At 40.7% G+C, this 17282-nt stretch overlaps 1 pseudogene across 1 annotated transcript; it reads right to left on the reverse strand.

Annotated features, from left to right (window-relative positions):
* Positions 1 to 14050: 14050 nt before the first annotated feature.
* On the reverse strand, positions 14051 to 15351 carry LOC308640339 (adiponectin receptor protein 1-like; annotated as a pseudogene). The gene has a single exon. The product of its transcript is annotated as an adiponectin receptor protein 1-like (transcript).
* Positions 15352 to 17282: the final 1931 nt, after the last annotated feature.

A 17282-nucleotide genomic window follows, 5' to 3' on the forward strand; every position in this document is an offset into this window, starting at 1 on the left:
CGTGTTACAAAAAATATTGAAATATTAACTACTGGGAACACACCATTGCAAGAGTTATTTAATTTGTTTCAGACCTTACAAATGACAATTCAAATGTGTCACTATCCATGTTTCATTAGCCATATAAGGGCACATTCTAATCTCCAAGACCTTTAGCATCAGGTAATTATAAGATTGATAAACTTGTTGCTGTTTGTGAATAAATATCTTTATATGATTGTGCACAAGCCTCACATTCTTTACATCATCAGAATGCTTCTTCTTTACATAAAAAATTTAATATTCCTACAGAAAAACTTGTTAAATTTTTCATCAAATCTCACAATGTTTTAAACATATTTTATCTTTCCCAACTAGGGTTAATCCCATGTTTTATGACCATATCAGTTATGGAAAATTGATGTAACTCACATTCCTCAATTGGCAAACAGTGTTAAGTTCATGTTATTGTTGATACTCACTCTAGATTTTTTTGCCACTCCCTGTGTAAAACAAAACACTCATCTTGTTATTTCTTACTGTATAGCTACTTTTGAGCATTAGAATGTCTTTTACAGATTGAAATTGATAATACTCCAGCTTATACCAATTTTTCTTTTCAGCAGTTTTGCCGTCAATTTTGTATGGATCATAAAACAGGTATTGCATAGAAGCATCAAGGTCCTGCTATTGTAGAATGAGCTCATTTATCTATTAAGCTACAATTATAAAAAAGTGGGGGATAAGACCCCACAAAATAACTTTAATCATGCTTTGTTTTAATTTTTTTTTAAATTGTGACTCTGAAAGTCATACTGCAGCTGAAAAACACATTTTTTCCACTGCAGCAGGTCCATTGAGCCATGTTTGGTGGAAGGATTTACAATCATAACAACAGAAAGGATGAAATTCAGTGATAATGTAGGGTAGTAGTCATGCTTGTGTTTTCCCAGAAAGTGCCTCTCATTTTATTGGGGTACCTGAATGTGTTATCAGACATGGAATACCTAGAACCGAGGTTCAAATGACTGAAGATTGATCCAGAGATGTCAGCCCTGACCCCCAGCTGGAAGGGAAAGCTACAATGGAGGAAGAGGACGAAGAAGGTTCTGAGAGGCTGAATGTTGAAACTACCATCATGGAGGCAACTGTAGAATCTAATGCTACAGGCTGAACAGATAGTTCGACACAAGGAGGAACTAACTCTGCTGCCACAACGTTTGTGGTCATGTTAGCTCTGTTGAGCTGTCCAGTAAATGCAGTTCAGGGAGAAACCACCTGGACATATTTTCCAGACCCATCTTTGGTACACTCCGAGGTGTTGACCAGAGAATCCATTCCAGTATTTACTAATGATATTTATGTAATATGTGGTTTTACAGATACTCAGATTAAAACCAACCCTGTGACTGGATTTAGTTATACTGGTTACAGTGGACAACTACGTATATATTGGTCCCATGATAAGCACCTGGCTATCTAGGGGTATCTTTTGAAGGAAAGACAGCATATGGGAGGGGTCTAGATGAGCCAATCGTACTGGACCCTGGGACTCTAAGCTGTATGTTCAAACAGTTATTAAAATAGGACTTTCTCATAACAAGCCAGTCATTGCCACAGAACGTCTGCAAATACCTTACTGTAGTAATCATTCTGCAATAGAATTTGGCACCTTTCCTAAATGAATAGACTGTGCAAATGTCTGGCCAGTACAACAAAAAGGTTCTAGAAATAGTAGATATATTTTAGACTGGTCTTTAAGAATTGACAAAAGACCATCACAAAAGGATGCCATGATCCCTGGAGGTTTTGTTGGTAATATCCAAACCTTCAGTGAAGGTAGTATCCAAAAGATGTTTGGAGCTTAATTGCAGCCTCAGATTTCCTATATTACACTTACAGCCCTATGCCTGAGTCTGTAGGCAGGGGGTGTAAAGAGGGTTCCTGGTATGGCTGCAGGCCTGGTTCAATCTTCTTATGCTTTAATTACTGGAAATGTAAGAGTTAAGAGAAAGGATGATAAATATCATGTAGCCTGTAAATCTGCAACTTACCTAATTGCATCACTAGATATAACAGAGGGAAAAGAACATTAATCCTTCACCAGTTTTCCTTTGTCTTACTGCCAGTCAACATTTCAGAGCCATGGTATGCTGATGCTGGTGTTCAGGTTTTACAACAGATGCATGCTCAGCTGATCAGAGTTAAGTGAGCTCTTGGACTCAAAATTTTTGGTTATAATTTTTAAAATGTCATTTAATTTCATTTATCACGTCTACAGTTACAACCTCAGTGGCTATATCTCAGAATATTCAACATGCAAATTTTCTTAATAATTTGGTGCAAAATACTTCCAAAGCCCTTAATAATCATAAATACTGATGAAAATATTGAGACTAAATTGAATGCCTTAGAAACTTCTGTCATAAATATTGATAATGAGCTTTCTGCTCTCAAGTTTAAAGAAAGGTTTAAATGCCAACTGATTATGAAGGTCTCTGTTACTGTAGCCAAATATAAGGCTTTCTTATGGGATTGGGAAAAGGTTAAATCATCTAATGGGAATTTGGCACAGCAATAATAATAGCCTGGATCTTATGGAGTTACATCACAACATCCAGGATATTCAAAAAAGCAAAATTGATCTTATGGATCCTACCTCTCTAACTGGAAAAACTTCAAGAATGAAATGGCTTCAACCCTGGAAACATGCTGAAATATTCTGCATGGTATATTATTGGAATGAGATATTTGCTACTAGTTCTTTTTTGTATTGTGGTAATAGGTTGTCTCTCCCTCAGAACAAGTTTCCAAGAACTTGAAATATTGGCTAATCATTTTCTATTGCAAAGTAAAAAGGGGGACTATGCAGGGTTCCATCCATAAATTACTTGAGGGTCTTCTCTGGGTATGGAACCATGGAGATTTAGGTCTAACATTGAGAAGTATCACAGCTCCCCACAGTGCACTGGATTGCCCAAAGCACATGACCCTATTTCCGCTCTATTAGGAAGACCCATCTTGTAGCTGTGGAGTTGGGCATAACCCATTGGAAACTGCAAAGCCTTCCTCTACCTTGTTTGGCAAAGAACATTCTATAAAAAACCTTTGTTATTCCTTGATATAAATAAAGAAAACATGGGCTCCATTTTACTCTTTTGAGTGTGGAAGCTTCATTTCTAAGATCGGCTAGCCCATCTTGCCCTTTTTTTAAAAAAAAATTACATTCTCTATCCTGTGGGGTTTTTTTTCTGCTTTACCTTTCTTAGCTTTTATTTTGCAGCCAGACCATTCCACCAATGGAATTCCACCATTCCAGCAATTCTATTTTTACCACCTGCAGTTTTGAATTCATGATCCTTTTTCCTCAGCCTCCCAAGTCACTAGGATTATAGACGTGAACCACTGGGATGGGGTCCTGATTGCTATTTTTATTTAACACTTTTTATTCTTATCCCAACTTTGTTTTGGAATCTAAAGTGAATCTGATGTAGACAGAAGAATAATTTTGTTTGGTTCTAGGACTTATACCCAAGACTGTAACACTGAGCTACATCCCCAGTCACTGTATAATATCTTTATATTTTATTTTCTGACAGTGTTACACTAAGTTGCTGATGCCAGCATCAAACTTGTGATCCCCTAGCCTCAGTCTCACAAGTAGCTTAGTGACAGCATTGCACCACTGTGCCCAGATGATGATGACTTAGAAAGGCTCTCCATAAATCACCGAATTTGGCCTCCAACTTGCAGTCCTCTTACCTCTGCCTCCTGAGTTTCTAGAGTCACGGAGGTATGCTGCATGCCCAACTTGATCAATATACTTTCTAAAATTTGAATAAATTGAATCCATATGTAGTAATAGTAATTTAAAAAGTAATAGTAATGAATAAAATGTTTTTTCTATGTTGCCACTTTTTTTCTACCTACATATTTTTGGTACATCAATTTTCCCATTATTGCCTATTAATGATTCATTTTTCTTCTGTACCATTTTTATTTTCTTCTTTTGGCACATGATTAGTTTTTCCTTAGTGATGGTTCTGGGAGCTCTAACATCTTAAATTTATGAAAATTTTTTTTTGTTCATGCCAAATTAGTTTCAATTGTATAGAAAAGTTTTGCTAATCTTACAGATTAGTCCCTCAGTCCTGGTTTTTATCTTTGTCATCAACTATAACTTCATGCATTGTGTGTCTTCTATGCCTTGGATATCATTTGTCCCAAATCAAGCTTAGCTTTTGGACACTTGGTCCTCATTATAGTAGCACTGAGGCAGGGAAACCTTTCAAATGTGCTGTCTACTGGGTGTTAATTCAGTCATTTGGGACACCACCCTCAGGAGGAATGGACGCTAGTCTCTTGGAATGAGTTTTTGAGAAAATGAGTTGTTATGAAAAACCAAGACTGCCCCTCTCTGCTCTGTGGCTTGTATTCGTCCATATGATTTTTCTTCTTCCACTTGTCCCCACTCTGATTACAGCCACCATGCTGGAATGGAGCAAATTGGATACTCCCCAGAAGCCAAGTGGATGGGATCCCTTTATCTTGGACTCTCAGACTCAAGAAAAGTCTGATCTAAATGACTTTCTAATCACAAACTACTCAGCCTTAGGTATTTTCTGACAGAAATGAAAAATGGAGTCTTGTAGTCATTAAGCTTCAATGTTTGGTTCTAAGTGTTATTTTTGTGTTTTAAGTGTTAGTTTTGCACTCATATTTATTTATTTTAATGTTATTTTTTAAAATACACAACAGCAGAATGCTTTGCAATTTTTTTTTACTCATATAGAGTATAATTTTTACTCTTATATTTTTAGAACAAATAGAAAAAGTTAGAAACTATACACTCCATGGTACTGGATACATTTAGCTACCATATTTAGCTACTGACTATATCTACCATTATTTTTCATTATTTTATGTGGGCTCAACATTCTGTCTTTCATCATTTACTTTAACCTAGATGGCTCTATGGGCATTTCTTCAAGAGTTTTTTACTCACCACAAACCTTTCCTTGTACAAATCTCCCCTTATCTTTGAAGCACAGTTTTGCAAAGTATACAATTATTGATTATTAAAAAAACAGGTTTTATCATGTCCTCCCACTGCCTTCCAGCTTCTTGGATTCTCTAGGGAAACCCACTAATGCTGTCTTGTACCTGATCAACTGCTTCTCTCTGTCCATTCATGAGATTGCTTCTTGGTATTTGTTTTACAGCAATTCAACTATCATAGTTTCTCTTATCTATGGTTTCTCTTTCTATAAGCTATAGTAAACTCCAGAATGAGCAACTCATGAGTTTTAATTTGCAAAGTGTTCTGAGTAGCATGATGCAATCTTATCTCACCCCACCCCAGCCCTCCAGGGGCATGATCCTCTGCCATCTCCAGCAGTTTCCCAATTGATACACTGTTTTTTGAATACCTTCCTATTAGTGGCTAGTTGCCATCTTTGTTGAGAGACTGACAGCTGTGAAAGTGCTCCACTTGTGTAGAAGAGAACATCTCTCCAATTACTCATGCACCACATTCTTTTTGTGCCCATGTTGCATTGTTAGCACCTTGGAGCCTAAGACTAGAAGACACACCTTGACCCTCTCCTAATGGAAGATATGATTTCCCATGACATTATGACCCACGAATTTGAGATGTGTTTAATAAGTTTAGGAGGAAACTCTTTCACAAATAAACTCAAGAGAAAGTACCAGTGACTAGGAAGTCAATTCTACTTCACTGTAATGCTAAAATGTCCACCAGGAAGGAAGTTGAACCTCATTTTTATGGTACATAATTGTATGCCAAAGTGTCCTTAAGAATGGCTCATGTGTAACCAAGGCACTCCGGTGCATACCTGACTCCCAGGATTGAACCTGATTTCATGTGACAATGCAAGGTAACCCCCCACCCACGCCACAATGCCACCATGATTGGAGGGATGAGGTATCAGTCCCTGGGAGCCAGTGAAGGTCCTTATTCTCTCCAAAAGGAAAATGCTATAGTCGTCATCCATGGGAGAATTTAAGCCTCATTCTCATACCATGTAATGCATGCAGAAGCACATATTTCTAAACTTCTAAAAATACTAGGCTATGAGAGTTTGAAAGCTTCTTAGAAGGAATTTCAGTGGTCAATTCTGCTCATTTTTTAAATTTATTTTGGCACCAAGGATTGAACCCAGAGCTACTTAACCACTGAATCACATCCCCAGCCTCCCCCCTTTTTAATATATACTTTATTTAGAGACAGGGTCTCACTGGGTTGCTTACTCCTAAGTTTCTGAGGCTGACTTTGAACTCATGATCCTCCTGCCTCAGCCTCCCAAGTTGCTGGGATCATGGGCAGGCACCACTCTGCCGGGCTCAGTTATTTTTCCTTAATCATAAAAATAATGATTCTTTTCAATGATAAGGGTTGAAGTCAAGAAGTCAGAGATGAGTTGTTTTTGTTTTGTTTTTGTTCCCCCTCCAACCACCAGTTTAAGCAAGAGCCAGTAAGGGTCCGTACCAGTGATGGATGAGAAGAGAGTTACAGAAAAACTTCCAGGTGAAGTTGATTGCAAGTAATAGAATGGATAGCTGACAAGGACAAGGAGTCAAAGGCCACTTCAAAGTTCTTGGTGACAAAATGTGAGAACCCAGATAAAAAAAACAAATTTGTGGGAGGAGAGAAATGAAGACTGATTCCAGCACTGGAGATGTCTTGCAGTTTTTATTCGGCATAGGTGGATGACTGGTTCCAGGCAGCAATCCCCAAAGGATAGCAAAATTCATCACTTTATGTATAAAGTTTTTAGACAGTATGCTCACATCCTCATGTAATTTAAAAAATCACTGGTTACTAATACAATTTGATACAGGGCTGGGGCTGGGGATGAATGGTAGAGTGGTCAACTACCCATGTGAGGCACTGGGTTTGATCCTCATGAAAATAAATAAATAGAAAAAAGGTATTGTGTCCATGTACAACTAAAAATATGTTTTAAAAACTGGTACAAAGTAACTGCTATGTAAGAAGTCGTTATACCATTTCATTACTTGGGAGAAAGTCTGTACATTTATTTGGTACATGGGGAAATCATTTTCAAATCCTTCCCATCCACCAGTGTTTGAGACCTTGGGTGCAGAATCCATGCATATGGCCACAGGTATTTCCAATCCCTGGAGAACATGCAGGGCAGATTGTCTATAGAAGGCTTAGAAATATGTTGTAGGAATTCCAATAACATCTGGACCAGAGACAGAAGCAAGTGGAGTGTCAGAGATGACACCTGGGAAAGCAGCAGGTGACAGGCAGAGCCATGAGTGTTGGGGTGGCAAAGAGGACAGGCAGAACCTCGTTTATTTGTTTTTTTGTTTGTTTGTTTGTTTGTTTTAGAAAACTCGTAAAAGTGTTCAGTGGTTTTGAAAGATGATTTATAGCCCATAAATAAGGTTTTCTTGAGTTTCTGGTCACATAGTAGGTCTGTTTTTCATTTTCAATGAATATCAAACACCTTGCCTACCAGTGGATACTACACTTTATAAGCCAATGATTGTATTTTTAAAATGCAAAATTATTAGGGAACTCTATGGAATGATACATTATTGGTTCTCAAAGATGCAGCTCATGCCTGCCTTGATAGATCTATCTATCTATCTATCTATCTATCTATCTATCTATCTTTCTATCTTTAGTGCTCATGGTAGTTCTACCCCTCAGCTACATACTGATAGAGACAGATAGCATGCAGACCCCCACTTTTCTTTTAGAAACGTAATTTACCTAGAGCCCTTCCTGGGTCACGTCGATGTGCTAGATTCCTTTCCTCAGCCAACAACCTGTGATTTATGTGAGCAATACAGGTCTCTCTACCAGTGAGAACACAAATTACACTGGTGGGGACAAGTTCTGGGACACTTTCACAGACTAGATTCCAGAACTCAAGAAGATAGGATGATTGCACCTAACCATCAAATGTGTAAGAACCATTCCATACCTGCATAGGCCAAAGTGACATAGAGTTTTCCTGGATCTTTGGCATGTCAACTTCCTGTTCCTGTCACTAGTGTGCACCTGCTAACTACTATTTCAGACACATCCTTCAATCTATCTGGTATTAGTTTATTTAAAGACATAGGAAAGGAAAATAGGGACACTCTCAAGCTGGAGTGTTCTCTCTGATAGTATGTTGTGCCCCTAATTTCCTACTGGTCCCAGAAAAGTTCCAATGAGAACTGGTCAGTGCAGAGCAAGGTGATTTGAGAGTTGCATTTATATATTTAGAATATCATCTTAAACTTTTCATAATAATTTTTTGTATTGATTTTTAAAAACTAAATGACAGCAGCATGCATTACAATTTTTATTACACATATACAGCGCAATTATTCATACTTCAGTTTGTATATAAATTATGTTGACACGAATTTGTGTCTTCATACATGTACCTTGGATAATGATGTCCATCACATTCCACCATCCTTGCTAATTCCCTGCCCCACCCTTTCCCTCCCACCCCTCTGCTCTATCTTGAATTCATCTATTCCTCCCATGCTTCCCCTCCATACCCCACTATAGTCAGCCTGCTTATATCAGAGAAAGCATTTGGAATTTGTTGTTTTGGGATTGGCTAACTTCACTTAGTATTATCTTCTCCAATTCCATCCATTTACCTGCAAATGCCATGATTTTATTCTCTTTTGTTGTCAAGTAAAATTCCATTGTGTATATATAATGCATATTTTTTATCCATGCATCCACTAAAAGGCATCAAGATTGGCTCCACAGTTTAGCTATTATAAATTGCTCTGCTATAAACATTGATAAGGCTGTGTCCCAGTAGTGTGCTGATTTTAAGTCCTTTGGGGTTAGATAGAGGAGAGGGACAGCTGGGTCAAATGGTGGTTCTATTCTCAGATTTCCAAGAAATCTCCATACTGCTTTCCATATTGACTGCACCAATTTGCAGTCCCACCAGAAATGTATGGGGAGTGTACCTTTTCCCCACATCCTCGCCAACACTTATTGTGTTTGTCTTCATAAGAGCTGCCATAATAAAGTTTTATTACAGTAAATTCACCCCCCCCACACACACACACACTCAGGGTTCCTTTGGTGTCTCTGGAAAAGATCATGTGGAGTAGGAACCTACAAATATGATGCAATCCTACTGCCAGTTAAGAAGTAGGAATTGGTCCATGGGCAGGCCTCTGGAATCACCCACAGCATCTCCCATAAACTTGAGGAGCAAATCGGGTGTGTGGCCTAGAGATGTCAGAGAAGTCTCACTGTTTCCTCCCTCCCTCCTGCTAGTGATTTCTGGGCCAATAAACTTTTCTCTACTTTGATTATATTTTATGTATTTTCAAAAATTATCTCTGGCTTTTTAAAAATTTTTCTTTTTAAATCTGACCATTGTTTTTAAAAATAGATTTTAGTTGGACAGGTTACCTCTCTTTTATATATTTCTTTTTAATGTGGTGCTGAGGATTGTAGCCAGTGCCTCACAAGTGCTAGGCAGGTGCTCTCTCACTGAGCCAGAACCCCAGTCCCTTGTTTTTAATTTCAAAATTTGTGGGCATTCCTGCATTATAGTGATTTACCAACCTTCTCCTTTGAGGTTCAGTGTAAGTTTCTTCTTGGTATCCAGCATTTCTGTTCTAAGCAGACATGTTCCTCGGTTCTCTATGAACATAAAGTGTTGCTAGAGGAATTATTAAAAGCAAATAGGGCAGTGTTTTCAGGAAGAAAGTCTTAAGAGAATGCTCGTTATTTGATTTCTATTTTTACTTATGTATTTAGCCATGGACTCATATGGTTTTTGTAGTTATCCTCAAATGTGGTTCAGAAACTTTTCATGTTGACAGCTATTTTCAAATGGTGGCATTCTGATTGAGGCACATTAGACTGAGGGTAAACATTAAGATGCTTTTAAAGTGCTTATAAATTTTCCTGGCTAGAATAATGCAGAGAGTTTTGCCAGTTTTCTCGCCACTCTGCTTATCTTATTGATGTTGCAAAACCTCTCAGATGCAAGTAATGCACCCAGAGGCAAGATCCTGCAGTTGGCCACCCACAGACCCCACATCCACTGATCCAATTCTCCATCCCACATTAATTGGGTTTCAGGTGCTGTTGGATTGTTAATTATTGGGTAAAACCCAGTGTTTTGTTCCCAAGGAGCCGGAGGTCTAGCTTGTTGGTTATTGGAACCAGTGGGTTGGTTATTCACTTTTTATTGCCTCTCAAGACAAATCTGAGCTCCATTCAGGGACCTATATCTAGTGGCACTGGTAGCTTAGGAAAATTTCTCATTTGGGTTAAGAATACTAACAGCAAGAATAATTAATAATTTTCCTCATGGGGGAAGGTGGGGTTCTAGCCCCAGGGTGTTCCCGGCTCTTTCTGTCTTCTCAGCCACATACATTTTCTCCTCATCATGGGCCAGACAACCGTGCACTGTTCATCCCTGGAATCCTGGGCATGTGCCTTGACCTTCTCAATCTTCTTTCAAGAGAAATGTTCCCATTTCACAAATGCAGCACAACTGGTTCCCCAAATACCTGGACTGCTGGTACTGAGAAGCAAAAGTAAAAAAAAAATACTGAAAATGGGGGCTGAGGCTGGGGCTCAGCCATAGAGCACTCGCCTAGCATGTGCAAGGCACCAGGTTCCATTCTCAGCACCACAGAAAAATAAATGGATAGAATAAAGGTATTGGGTCCGACTCCAACTAGAAAAAAAAATTAAAAAAAAAATACTGAAAAGGCAATGTATTCTAGCAATTAGAGAAATGCAAATTAAAACTGCACTGAGATTCTCTTTCACTCAAGTCAGAATGGCAATTATCAAGAATACATTAACAATAAATTGGTGAGGATGTGGGGGACAGGGAATGCTCACACCTTGGTGGAGAAACTGCATATTGGTGCAACCCCTCTGGAAAGCAGGATAGAGATTCCTCAAGAAACTAGGACTGGAACCACCATCGGACTCAGTTATCCCACTCCTCAAGATAAAGAGGATAAAATCAGCATACTACAGGGACACAGCCACATCAATATTTATGATAGCACAACTTACAATAGCTAAGCTACAGAACCAGCTGAAATGTCCATCAACAGATGAATAGATAAATAAATTGTGGTATATATGCATGGTGGAATACTACTCAGCTTTAAAAAGGATGACTTCATAACATTGGACAGTAAATGAATGGATCTGGAGAATACCATGCTAAAGTAAAATAAGGCAATCCCCCAAAACCAAATCTATATCACAAGGAAGGTGGGAGGCAAGAAGAAAATTTCTGTAGAGGAGACAAAGGGGAGCAACAGGAAGGGAGGGGAGATAAGAAAAGGAAAGACAGTAGCATGAAGTGAACATATTATTTCCATTTAAATATATGAAAATACCTAAGTGAATCTACTCATTATGCCCACCCACAAGAATGGGTTCCTAAGGAGAATAAGGTATATTTTATGTTTGAATAAGTTTACCACAATGGACTCTATGGTCATGTATAACTAACAAGAACCAATAAAATAGAAAAACATTTAAAAGTACTGAAAAGGACCATGGAACCAAATTGATAGCATCATAGCCAGATGAGGAAATGTCTTTAGGTACATTCCAGAATTTTCTAAACGGCTCCCCCATTGGATGCTGCCAAAGGTGTTGGAGCCTGTGGGAACGTGGAGGTACAGGGCGCTGCAGAGAGAAGAAAGGACTCCCCCCTCTTCCGAATTCATCTACAGGTGCAGAGGTCCCGGGGGCAAGTAATCTTGAGGCCTCCACTTTTAAATAAGGCAGAGAGGAGCAGGGTGCATTCGAGGCTATGGAGTTATTTACCAAATTAGGAAAACCTGGAATTGGCTTTCTTGGACTTCCAATCAAAGGCAAATTGTTTTTTTCTTAAAGAAAGAGACCTTTGAGTCCCTCTTAAGGAGAAGTCTTCTCTGTATTATGTGACTTTTTGCACCACTGAATTGGGGGGACAAGATGTGGAGCTCCCTTTTGAAAGACATTGGCTTTGTTTGCATCAAGATAAGCAGGTAGGGTCTGTTTTTCTTTTTCTTTTTTCTTGTCAAGTGCAGAGAATTCAGCTGATACTAAGGATGTACACCTGGGCACTGTCCTCTCTGGATATTGGAGGAGTCAGGATCCAATTGCCTGGGATCCAAGGGACTGGCAGGAACCAAGGAGAGCACCCAGGGTGGCCTTGATCTGTGCAAGGCTGTTATCCTGTGGTCACCGCAGGTATTTCTCTCAAAAAGAAAGAAAGAAAAAAAAAGTGGCACACGCTTGTCATTGCAGTGGCTGGGGAGGCTGAGGCAGGCGGATGGCGATTTCAAAGCCAGCCTCAGAAAAGCAAGGTGCTAAGCAACTCAGTAGGACCCTGTCTCTAAATAAAAATCAAGCTAGGGCTGGGGAAGGTGCTCAGAGGTGGAGTCCTGTGACTTCAACCCCCAATGCACCAGAGAGTGAGGGAGCCAGGGTGCAGCTGGGGTTTACCCAGGGCTTTGCTCTCCTGCATTTCTTCTGTGCTGATCTCCTTACTCTGCCTCCAGCCTCAATGTGGGCTCCAGATAGATTCAATTCAGCTGGAGGAACATCAGCTCTCACGCTGCCAACTTGGTGGTAAACTCCTCCAGGGCGCCTGCCAGGCCCCCAGTGAGCCTCCACCAGCGCTGGCCATGATGCACTGGGCAGTTCCCACTGGGCGAAATGTCAGTTCTGCTTGGAGAATTTTGCACAGATAAAGAGAGGACAAGTCAGCCCACCAAAGACGCTTTGGGTGGTCTTATTATAGGAGGAGGTTTGGGTGATGAAACTTTCAAGAAATGACTTCAATTTCCGAACATCAAAACCCAACAGAACTTAGAATTCTGATCACTCTAAACCTACCCCAATGCCCAGACCTCAAAAGGAAAAGAAAAAGAAAAAAGCTGGAATCCAACCCTGCCATTCTGGCCTCCTTCTTACCTGGAGCAGATATCACTCCCCCGTCACTCAAAAAGAAGGCTCACTGGGCTCAGACTGGGGAGAGCAGAGACTGACTGACTCCCTGTCCAATCAGAAGCCCCCATGCTGAGCGCTGTCCAATGCTGAGCGCTGTCCAATCCTGAGTGCAGCCAGCAAGCAGGGGGCGGGCTTCCGCACTTGGGAGGGGATTTATTTCTCTGAGGTCCGTTAGCAGTTGGACTCCAGGCTTTGCTCCGTGCCCAGGATCCCTGGTGGCCCTGCCATGCAGAAGCTGAAGCTTCCCAGGGCAGGCTTGCCTGCTGGGCACCAGGAGATGGTGAGTGTGCAGTGGCACCTCCTGCCTGGACAGGAAGGCTCAGGAGGGAGTCGGGGCAGGGAGGCCCTCTGGCGGGCCCGGTTGCATCAAGATACATAGCAATGATAGCAGGTTTCTTTTTAAGGCTTAGTATTAAATATTAGATATCTTTCCCCAGTTTAATTTTACATTACTCTGCCAAGAAAAAAAATTAAAACTCAAGTTATTTGAAGCCTGGACACACTTCCATGATTAGCCAGGCTATGTAAAAGTTGCTGTCTTATTCTTCCTGCTATGTAAGCAGATCTAGGCCCTAGAAAGATGGTTCCAGGTTATAAATGTTTTTGAAAAGTGTGCTACAAAATGGATAGCCTGTTATAAGCCAGGTTACAAAGTAATGACAGTGGGTAAGAGAGGAAAATTTTCTTTCAGGAAAAAAGAAGAAAACAATTTCTGAAGAGTCCCAGTCCATATTTTTTTCCCAAAATGGTTGAAGGAGGAAGTAAGATCTCAAAATGAGCTTCAAAGTACTGTCTCTGTGAGGGAATGGTACTTGTCTTGCCGAGGAGGGTGACTGCCAAGGAAGGGGATGACTATGTTAGCCATCCCCACCCTCCCCAGCTAGGGGAAGGGGAGTGGAAAGTTTATTGCCCAGTGGCTGTGAAAGTGAGCTGAAGCTTAACTGGTACTGAATTCACTAAGAGGTTTCTTCTAGAAACAGACAACTTAGATTCTTCCTCTCTCTTAAGTAAAGAAGTTATTTTTAAAAGCACTTGGGAAGTTCCTCCTCCACCTCAAGGTGGGGAGGCTCAGAGAAGGCAGTCATCAGTACAGCCACCTTCTAGGCCATAACAGAATTGCTGAAGATTGGAGACCCTATAGAAGTAGACAAAGGCTGTGGCCACCACCAGGACATGGAGAATCTGATGGGACTGGAACCTATGTCAAACTTTCCCAGAAAGAAGCGCTCAGGAATCCAAACAGCATAAAGGCCAGCTCAGGTGATGTACATCACAGCCATGTGGAAGAACCAACCCATCTGGCCCACTGCGGTGGCCTTGACCAAGCCCTTAGCAATAGTAAATTGCATGGTGGGCACAACACCACTCAAGCCAAGTCCCAGGAACACTCCTGCTCTTGTTTTCCAGTGCTTGGGAGTGGCAAACTGGTCCCACTGTGCCACAATGATGGCAGAGATGCCCAGGACACAGATGATGGAGAGGTAGAGGAGCCGAGGCTGTGGGGAGCAGTAGGAGTAATAGAGCCAGGGGACAAAGCTCCCCACAATCAGTGGAGCAATCCCTGAATAGTCCAGTTTGGAAAATGTCTGGGAGACTTTCTCTGAATGACAATAGATGGTGTGGAAGAGCCAGGAGAAGCTGAGGCAGAGCACTGCACCCAAAAACAACATGCCCAAAATCATCTTCTCCTGAAGAGGGGCCATTAAGTACATATTTGGTCTAAGCATGGTCAAGATTCTCAAAAAGAGAAATAGTACGAAACCAAGCAGATGGGTCCAGATGTTGCCAGTTTCTGTGTGGATGCAGAAGATGCTCTTGAAGCAAGCACGAAAGGAGGGCATGGGTGGTCTGTGGCCATGTAGCAGATAGTCATTGTCCTTCAGCCAGTCAGGAAGTACATCATATTGGATGACCCTCCCAGACCTTATATATGAACTCCTCCATCTTCTCCATGGCAAGGTGGGCCTGCAGGGGAAGTGTCAGTACCCGTACCTCCTCCGCTTCCTCCTGGGGCACTGGGCATGTTTGTTCTTCTTCAGCCTTGTTTGGGTTTGCAATTACCCGCTGGCCCTTCTCTTTTAGCAGGGGTCCCAGTTCAGCCAGTTCCACCCAGTCAGTTTCCCTGTTATTGGCAGGGCCCCGTTGCCCTTGTGCCACCACAGATCCTTTGTGGGAAGACATCTGGCTGGTACCTCAGTACCCTGCAGCTTCAGCTTGGGAAAAGGCTGGGGTCTCTCAGCCCCAGGGGGCAGAGATCTCCCTGTGATGGCAAACACAGGGATGCTTGGTGCCGTGGGACAGCTGGGGACGAGCAGCCCACCTGCACCGGGGCTTCGGATTTGGAGGCCACCTCAGAGGTGGTGCGCAGTGGGAGGCCCGTGCCGCTCCAGCGGGGGAGAGTGGGGGATGCTGGGAACCTCAAAGCGGGCTACTTTGGGGCTGTCCCTTTCTCAGGCCTGGGCTGGGGCTGCCAGAGTACACACCAGGCCGAATTCCGCTCACCAGCCAGCCCCTAGGAAATGTACAGCCAGGTGGGTAGCCTCTGCTGGGGGCCATGGTCCCCCAGCTACGTCCAGGGACACTGGAAGTGGCCTGCGGCCGAGCAGCCTGGGATCTTCAGCAACCTTCCTCCAGATGAATTTCATGATTGCTTTTTCTATTTCTATGAAGAATGCCATAGGGATTTTGATCAGAATTGCATTAAATCTGTAGAGTGCTTTTGGTAGTGTGGTCATTTTCAGAATATTAGTTCTGCCTATTCAAGATTAAATTAAATCTTTCCATCTTCTAAGGTCTTTGATTACTCTTTAGTGTTCCATAGTTTACATTGTATAGACCCTTCACATCTCTTGTTGATAACCAAGTATCTTTTTTTTTTTTTAGGATATTGGGAATGGGGTAGTTTTCCTCATATCCCTCTCAGAGGATTTGTCAGTGATACACAGAAATGCCTTTGATTTATGGGTGTTGATTTTATATCCTGTCACTTTGAAGAATTCTCGTTCTAGAAGTTTTCTAGTGGAATATTTTGGGTTTTCTAGGTACAGAATCATATCATTAGCAAATAGTGCTAGTTTAAGTTCTTCTTTTCCTATACTTATGTCTTTAATGTCTTTCATTTGTCTAATTGTTTTGGCCAGTGTTTCAAGAACTATGTTGAATACAAGTGGAGAAAGAGGGCATCCCTGTGTTCCTCCAGATTTTAGACAAAATGCCTTCAGTTTTTCTCCATTTAGAATGATGTTGGCCTGGCTTAGAATGGATAGCCTTTACAATGTTGAGATATGTTGCTGTTATCCTTAGTTTTCTAGTGTTTTGAATATGAATGGGTGCTGTATTTTGTCAAATGCTTTTCTGCATCTATTGAGATGATCATATGAGTCTTATCTTTAAATCTACTGTTGTTATTAATTACATTTATTGATTTACATATGTTGAACCAACCTTGCATCCCTGGGGTGAATCCCACTTGATCATGGTGCACCATCTTTTTGATATGTTTTTGTATTTGATTTCTCATAATTTTATTCAGAATTTTTGCATTTGTTTTTTTAGAGAGGTTGGTCTGAAGTTTTCTTTCTTTGATGTGACTTTGTCTAATTTTAGAATCAAGGTGATATTGCTTCATAGAATGAGTTTGGAAATGTTCCCTCTTTTTCTATTTCATGGAATAATTTGAGGAGTTAGTTGTTCTTTGAAGGTCTTGTATGCATTGGGTCCTGGGCTTTTTTTTCTTTTTGGTTGTTAGGTTTTTGATGTTGTCTTCTATTTCATTGCTTGAAAATGATCTGTTTAACTTGTGTATATTATCCTCAATCAGTTTAGGTAAGTTACATGATTCTAGACATTTGTTGATGTCTTCAATATTTTCTGTTTTATTGGAGTACAAATTTTGAAAATAATTTCTAATTATCTTCTGTATTTCTCCAGTGTTCATGGTGATATTTCTTTTTTCATCATGGATTTTAGTAATTGGAGTTTTCTCTGCTTCTTAACATTAGCATGGATAAGGGTTTGTCAAATGTATTTATTTTTTCAAAGACCCAACTTTTCATTTTGAAAATTAAAAATTTTTTAAAACATAAATGGCAGCGGAATCCATTACAATTCTTACTACACATGTACAGCACAATTTTTTGTATCTCTCTGTATAAAGTAGGTTGACACCAATTTTTGTCTTCATACATGTACTTTGGATAATGATGTCCATCACATTCCACCATCCTTGCTAACCCCCTGCCCCCTCGTTTTCATTCCAACCCCACTGACCTAAATATAATTCATCTATTCCTCCAATGCT

The sequence above is a fragment of the Spermophilus citellus genome, assembly GCF_964194105.1.
Source record: "Spermophilus citellus genome assembly, contig: SCAFFOLD_250, whole genome shotgun sequence".
NCBI lineage: Eukaryota > Metazoa > Chordata > Mammalia > Rodentia > Sciuridae > Spermophilus > Spermophilus citellus.